This window comes from Ischnura elegans, chromosome 3 (assembly GCF_921293095.1).
Source record: "Ischnura elegans chromosome 3, ioIscEleg1.1, whole genome shotgun sequence".
Classification (NCBI taxonomy): Eukaryota; Metazoa; Arthropoda; class Insecta; order Odonata; family Coenagrionidae; genus Ischnura; species Ischnura elegans.
This window is the reverse complement of record NC_060248.1, coordinates 127,565,097-127,572,851: the sequence shown is the minus strand read 5'-3', so window position 1 is coordinate 127,572,851 and position 7,755 is coordinate 127,565,097.

Below are 7,755 nucleotides of genomic sequence, written 5' to 3'. Positions count from 1 at the left end.
TATACGCAGGTATATCGTGTAAGTCTTCTTATAAAAATACATACCAAGATAATAGCTTTAAACTTGGGCAAGTAATACGTGAGGAAAAAAGGTTGGTCGAGTTGGAGTGATGTGTTCTCTTAAGTCCAAACAATATCAACCATCATGTATATATGTGCCTTCCGCATAAGGGGGTGTAACAGGCGTTGGTTCAATGGTGACGCCAATTCCCTACACCCACCGAATGGGCGAGGGATGTCACAGTATTTAACCCGATGAGGCCAGATGACCCTCCTCTTTCCCCAACCCAGGGTAGAGTTTGCATCACGATTTACATTTGGCATGTAGCCCGAGAGGTTATTTTACACAAATTCTAAAAATTTTGCTTCATCTTCAGTATCAATCTAGATCGGCGTAGTGATGCTATCAAGTCAACCAAAATCCAGATGCACTGAATTGTTGAGGCCTTTACTTTGTAGAATTCCATATTTAATGTTTGGAAGGAAATTTCTAGTTTCTAGAAGGAAAGACTAGTCTTGAAAATGGTACAGTGTAACCGAAACTAGTCGGCAATAAAGTGTGTGTTTTTGTAGAAAAGCTAAGAAATTTCCTTCCAAACATCAAAATCCAGATGTTGTATTCATGTGTAATGAAAGAAGACACATAGATAAATAATGATATACATCAGCATGACGATAAATGGAGAATTAATTGGATAAAGTTTTCTAAAAAATTGGAAAACTTAAAATATCCTTTGTAGCAGAATAAATATCATTGTATATAAACTTTAACAAGGTACTAAATAAACATTGATAGATATGAAATATAATTAAATGTTTACATATAAATGCAAATTTTATGAATAATAATAATGTACAAGATATTAGGAATCTCACTTGAAATTGACTAAACGTCCTGGGGAGACGGATACAGGCCAAAGGTACATGTGACCAAGTCCGCGGTCAACCACGGGACATTGGAATGCCAAACGCCGCTAGAAAAACTCCGATTTTTAGGTTAAATCACACATATTCATATGACACTAACATAAGTCACTTCAAACCACCAAATAAAAACTAAAAATTAAATTAACTAATTACATACCTAACACATGACTGTGGTAACTAATTATATTAATGTTTATAATGATCATACTTTATCTACTACTTTATACACGCGAACCCATACTTGATTAGAGTTTACATGCGTTTGAGTCAGCGGTACCTCTTCAAATCTCCAATCATTCATGCGAATATGTAATAGAAAAATTTTTTGTACTTTTTGAATGTACCCTAAATTATTTCCCCCTTGACAGCTTGTGATAACTCACATCAGTGCCGCTGCAAACTGAAAGGCTTTCCTCGGTTTTCAAGGCCTTGGAAGAAAGTGCCAGAAGCGATGCTATTTGTCGTGGCTTGAGGGTCTAATAAATAAAAGCGCTGTCTTGAAAGGCAACCAGAGGGTTTGCAGAAATGTTTCAGCACGGCAATAGGAGTGAGAAGCTTGCTGTTGAGGATGACGTGAAGAGTTTTCAACTCTTGAGCAGTCATAAGGATGACGTTTGCTACCGCTCATGCTTGAATCACTGAAAAATTACTTGTGACGCACATTCTGTGCTCTTTTCCTTCATAACGTCCGAGTGCATCTCTAACATTAATATCTTCGTAAAAACTACTACCCTCTTTTCCCCTCTTTCTATTCAAATGAAACATTAATTAGAAGTAAAATTTAGATTTAAAATTAAAGAGATTCAATTTGAATCAGTAAATAAAATTTCAAAGATAATGTTTCATTTAATATGTTTATATAAGATGAATATGGATTGAATGCAGTATGTAGCATAAACATAAAGAATTATATGATTGATATGTTTAATTGTAATTAAATAGCCTGTTCTGCATTCACCACAAGCTGATTAATTTAGATTTCTATTAATTAGAATTGAACCAAAATACGGAGAACGTAAACGAATGCGTATGTGATTTGATACAAGCTACTAAATTACCATTGATTGAAGATTAAAGGTTAAATAATTAAATGATTCATACATAGCACGAAAGCCTAAGTAATATTTAATATAGCTAACGCCTGAGTAAGAGAATTTTAAGCCATGCTGCAAGCAGCAAATTGAAGCCTCCATGCACTTACTAAAATACTACGCTCAAGAAGAGTATACAATATATTCTGTTCCGTTCTTTTGTATGGATTCCTACTTGGAGTACACATAACGAAGATCTTAATAGCGATTAGCGTTAATTAAGAGGATATTTCTAAAGAAGGTTTTTGGCCCAGTCCTTGATTTAGAAACAGGAGAATGAAAAGAATAAATGATGAAGAATTATACAATCTGTTTCAAGAACCGAGAATTTCAGCAGTGTTTAGGAGCAGGAGATTGGAATGTTCTGGGAATATGGTTAGAATGATTGGGGAAGTATTTCCTAAGATAGCTTTGTGTGTGACAGGAGAAGGATGGAGACTTCGCAAGAGATTGAGAGATGGAGTGAGAGAAAACTTGCAACAGCTAGAAACCTGACCGAACTGGCGGAACATAGCAGAGGACGGAAGAGAATGGGGTGCTCTCATAAAATTAAAATAGTAATTTTTTTTAGATGTACAGATAATTAAGTTAATTTTATTTGCGTATGCAAAATATGGCTTCGTAATTCACAATATTCTTGTTGCTACAGAGCTTCAAAATTCGCGAAAATTACTTAATCCTTTCGCGCTACAAGAACGCCCTGTGACGTCAGAATGCGAGTAAGCTGATTCGCTCCATGGCAATAACAAACACCGACGACGATAAAAAAGAGCTGCTACGATACTAATTCATAACTTGAAGGCTGTGTGAAAAACATTCGTGAATAGTTTTAATGATTTTACGGTGCGCGTATTGCGCAATGGCTGACTTCGAATTCGTTGAGGGGCATTCTGGGAACAATTGAAGGTAGATTAATTCATGGTCGCTGATTTCTTCTCCAGCTATAAATATTTCTCGGCGCGGAGTTGAAAATCCACAAATATGAAATTTAGCATTAATTAAATCAACTATTTCTTTCGCTTGTTATCTACAGCTTGGAGAATAAATTTTACTGAAAAAAAGGTACAAAGAGATACGTAGGTTTTTCAAAAATAGGACAAATAGTCTACTGGCACCACGTAAACTTTTTGTTTACTGGACTCTGACGTCACGTTCAGCCAACATGGCGATGGGTCGTTTGGAGCGCAAGATTACCATACAATTTTCATAGGGGATTTTTTATGGATAATGCGCAGGTTGTAGAAGATCTACTTTCACTATAATTTTCAGTACGGAGGATATTTTGCTATCGCATAATCATCCATTTTCAGTGGAATACCCAATTGAGAGATTTAGTTATATCATCACATGTTTGTATCATATGTACTCTGTTACGCACCGTTTCTCTGGGTCTGATCGCATACAGTAAAGTAGGTAGGTAAACGCCTGAGTTACTGTAACTTGGCGGTGAAACTGATGTTGCGAAAGTGATGGTGTTTGTTGCGTCGTTCTGTGGACCAAATAAATTAAAGAGCGGTTGGAGAGTGGAGGTGGTGGGGGGTTGGTCAACAGGAAGAGAAGAAAGGAGGGATGATAATGGAGAAGGAGGAAAGGCGGTGAGGGTGGATGGTGGTGGGGGATGAGATGAACGAACCAGCGGGAGAAGAGGACGGACAAATGCCCCAGGGGGGTGCAAGCGAGAGAGAAGGAGAAGAATTGGATAAGATAGGGGTGCGAAGTGCGGAGGAATGATCTCAGACGAGGGGATGTATTGGGAAGGGGAGCAGATTGGCGGATGCAGGGCGATAGTGGGTGGAGGTGAGAAAGTGGAGATGGACAAAGGATGTGAGGAGGGAAACTCAAAGGAATTGTTTGACTGCGATAGTGTAGGATGGGATAACGGAAGAATGGAAGCGAGGAAGCGGAAGGAAAGAAGGAAGTGTGAGTTATCCCTGAAGGTATTGTTTCTTGAGGGTGAGTGGAAGTCATCGCTGAAGAAAATCGCCTCAAAGTTCTCTACTTACACTAATGAGCATCATTACATATTTGGTCCAAATTATCGATTTATCGAGTGAAGCATAAACGCATTTCATTCATCCGTAAAATAAAAAAATAATATTTATTGAGATTTTTATTGAATTAAGGGAAAAAACTTTATTCTTAACGAAAAAATTTGCTATTAATCAAGTTATTAGCCTCAGCATATTGAAATTTATTGAATTCGTTACTAAAAAAAGTAAGTTTTAAAAAATATGTCCCGAATTCAAAATTAGAATACCCTTGAACAATTTGAAACTATTTCACTCTAATGTCGCAGTGGTAGAATAAGCATAGGTAAAGTTACTGTGGTAGCTTATGTAATTACAATCGTATTCACAGCTATTGTAAAGATGACGGCAATTCAGTAGTGTAGTAAGCGGAAGATGTCGTTAGAAGCCATATTATGCTGATATTATGTGCCACTATTCATGAAAATAATGGTTTTCACATCTTTTATGAATGGTGGTTGTCACATTCTAGCGGTATCATCAATAGGTCGAAAAATATATGGAATTATTTTTTATTTTCATCACAACCAGTATTTCTGACTATCAGCTTTAAACTCTATTCCGTTATTTTATCATCCAAATAGCGTTCTTAATCTTAGAATGATTTGCCATTTTGTTTTTTTTGCAATATGAAGCTGTCTCGACCCTTTCCTTATTCATTATGCACCATCAAAGACGCATTATGTGCATTCGAGCCTAGACTGCGGAAGGAAACGTTTGAGCAAAAACTGGGACGCAATGCATGCACTTGACACGGTGCTTTCTCGTGGAAAACGCCTGAAAGTGGCCCGCATGCCATGCCCAAGTATAAGACAAGGGTTTTTCTTATCTCGGATTCAGAAGGAAAGAGGTACATTGTAATTCAATTAGCCGTCTGGTTTTTAGGTCGTGAAAATGACGCGAGCTCTGCATATTTTAGAATCTAGAATTCTCCCATCTCAGGTACGTCAATTCTGTTCTTTTCTCAATACGCATTCGTGCACATATTTTCAAAAGTGATAATTTTTATTTGATATGATCTAAATCGTGCAGAAATAAATTGCATTACTCATTTTTGTCATGATGTAATCTTTTATCAGGATGATCGGCATTTATTTGATAACGAAAACATAAATTCGTTTAAAGAATCCAATTGGAATTAACAGTCATAAAAAATTTTAGCTAAAAAAATAACTTCGTGCAAGTCGTAAGTAAATATGTGTATATATTTGTGGCAATAAAAGTGGGAATTGGAAAAAAGGTTCGGAATGATTCGTGAGTAAAGAGAGAGAGAGACATGAAACACAATGAGTTGAATTTATAAGAGAACGCCCCTTGAATTGATGTCAATGCGTCCGTTTGCGACGAATAATATCTTTTCCGAAAGAGACCCAATAAATTGGGTGGAGGAGAAAGGAAATGGGTTCTCGGTGCTGAAGCAAAAGAGGCAAGAATATTAACAGGGAATGATGTTGCAATCCGCTGTTAGAGGAAGGTGTGCAAAAGCGGAGGAAGACCCTTCGGAAGGGGTCAGGTGTCGAGTATGTGTGTGTGTTGAAGGGGGGGGGGGGAAGGGAAGAGGAGGTGGGGAGGAAGGGGAGGAAAAGGGTGGGGAAGGGAGTGCAGGAAATGGAGCGATAAAGGGGAATGATGAAGGCGAAGACGGAAGCGAGGGCTTTAGTCGCTCGAATGGAATGTGGCCAAAGATGCAGCGCGCGCACAGAAAACGATGAAATCAGTGGGGTGGAGAGAGAAAAGGCATTTTGAAAGGGAAGGGAATGAAAATCAAAATATGTACTTAAAATGCTTAGGAAGCAACTGCGGAAACGTATGTGACAGTGCTGAATGGCGGAGAGGAGAAATTAATGGAAAGGGATCCGCACAAGTTTTATGGGTATGGAAATATATCACATGTAATATGTTTATACCATTGAAAAAATACTAATTTATAAGCTTTCTTTTAAATTCATTACATTTATAATATATATGAATATTTTAAATCAATTAATGCGTGAAACTATGCTCCTACATCACCTGAATTGCGTTATGCTATTGGAAATTATTTGTGCGAGATTCTGTGGAAGAATTTTGCGGTGTTTTGTAAAATCGTGTGAGCCTCTTTTACGTTCATGCATATATACTGAGTTTGAACATATCCAATTTCTAGAGAGGAATACCTATTCTATGAAGGACGAGTATGAATCACGATCAAGAATACAAAATATTGGAAACTTTTTAACCCTCCGTCAGTCGCGTAAAATTTTGAAACGCTATTTATCGCAGACACCATTTTGAAATTGTTAAACAATATGCATGAAAGTAGAAATAACTGCTTAATTACAATAAATCATTCATTGAATACATAATTTCATGAATTGACAACAAATTTATATATATTAATGACGGAGATATTTGTATGTATGGAAGACTGAATGCCACGTATTTGGACGTTTCTAACAGTTTTTCTTTCATCGAAATTATATCAAAATTTTTAACTTGGAAAGTAAATGCAAACACATTTTTCACATTTTCATAGTATGGATTTTACTGATATCGTAACAAATAATTTTGAGTGCAGTGGGATTTATTGATTTTTGACATATTTTATATTCAGCGTTTAGTTGAACTTGAACCAAAATATTTTTTCTCAGATTGGAAAGTTATTGTTTAATACCTTCACATGATTGATATGTGTATTTTTTAACTAATGTTATGCATCAACGTCAATGTAATAAGCTTCCATAAAAGTATGTAGGAGATGTACTCCAAAGATCACTCAAATTATGTGAGAACCAAAGTAAGTGCTTCTCAGTAATAGTTTTATTCAGGTGTTAAATTGATTACAATAAAAACTTCGTGGCAATAAGGCGTATATCCAAAATTAAATGCTTTATGTAGTTGTCAGTTTAAATATTAAACGTATTTAAAAAGTTTTCGATGAACATCACGAAACTATTATGATGTAACGTATTGTAACTCAAGTTGTCACGTGGTGTCCATCAGACTCCAAAAACAACAAAATATGAAAATTTATTCCATGAATTTGACAAAACATATAATCATATTGGTGACTATTTCAGAATCATAAAATGATAATATACGAGGAATATGAGTTTCCTAACTATGAAAATGCGATGTGGGCACAGAAAAGAAAATTGCATGGCGTCTAGCAGACGCCACGCTACCAACTAATATATAGGGGGGTAATATATACCGCATGAAACCATTAAAGGTCATTTTTACTAATGGAATAGTATCCCGTAGTTCATGATCGGTTACATTGTTGAATCTTTTTTCATAGATTGGCAAATTTAAGACAAACTTTTTTCCTCATCAGTAGGTACGATACAGTGAAAATAGTCACTGGATTTTTAAACCTAATGCCTTATTAGCGGAAACTTTCATTCTGTTCGGCTAGTTAGGCAGCCAAGACATTTCATTGTCTAAAGCTAAATTGCACAGCATATATTTTATAGTGAAATCATTTATTCGACACTAGTAATGAAACAATGTTCCCTCAAGTTATTTTCATTACATCGGTTTTCAAAATGAGCCGATTCATTTACAGTTCTAAGGTAAAACATTTTATATTTAGACTATTTCTGTTAAAACAAAATTATTAGCTTGGTTATAAGTGATAAATTCAGGGTAAATATTCAGAATGATTAAGTGAATGTAGCGCAGATGACACATGCGCTGAAACTGTTGATTAGGGAAAGAGTGTAAAAGACC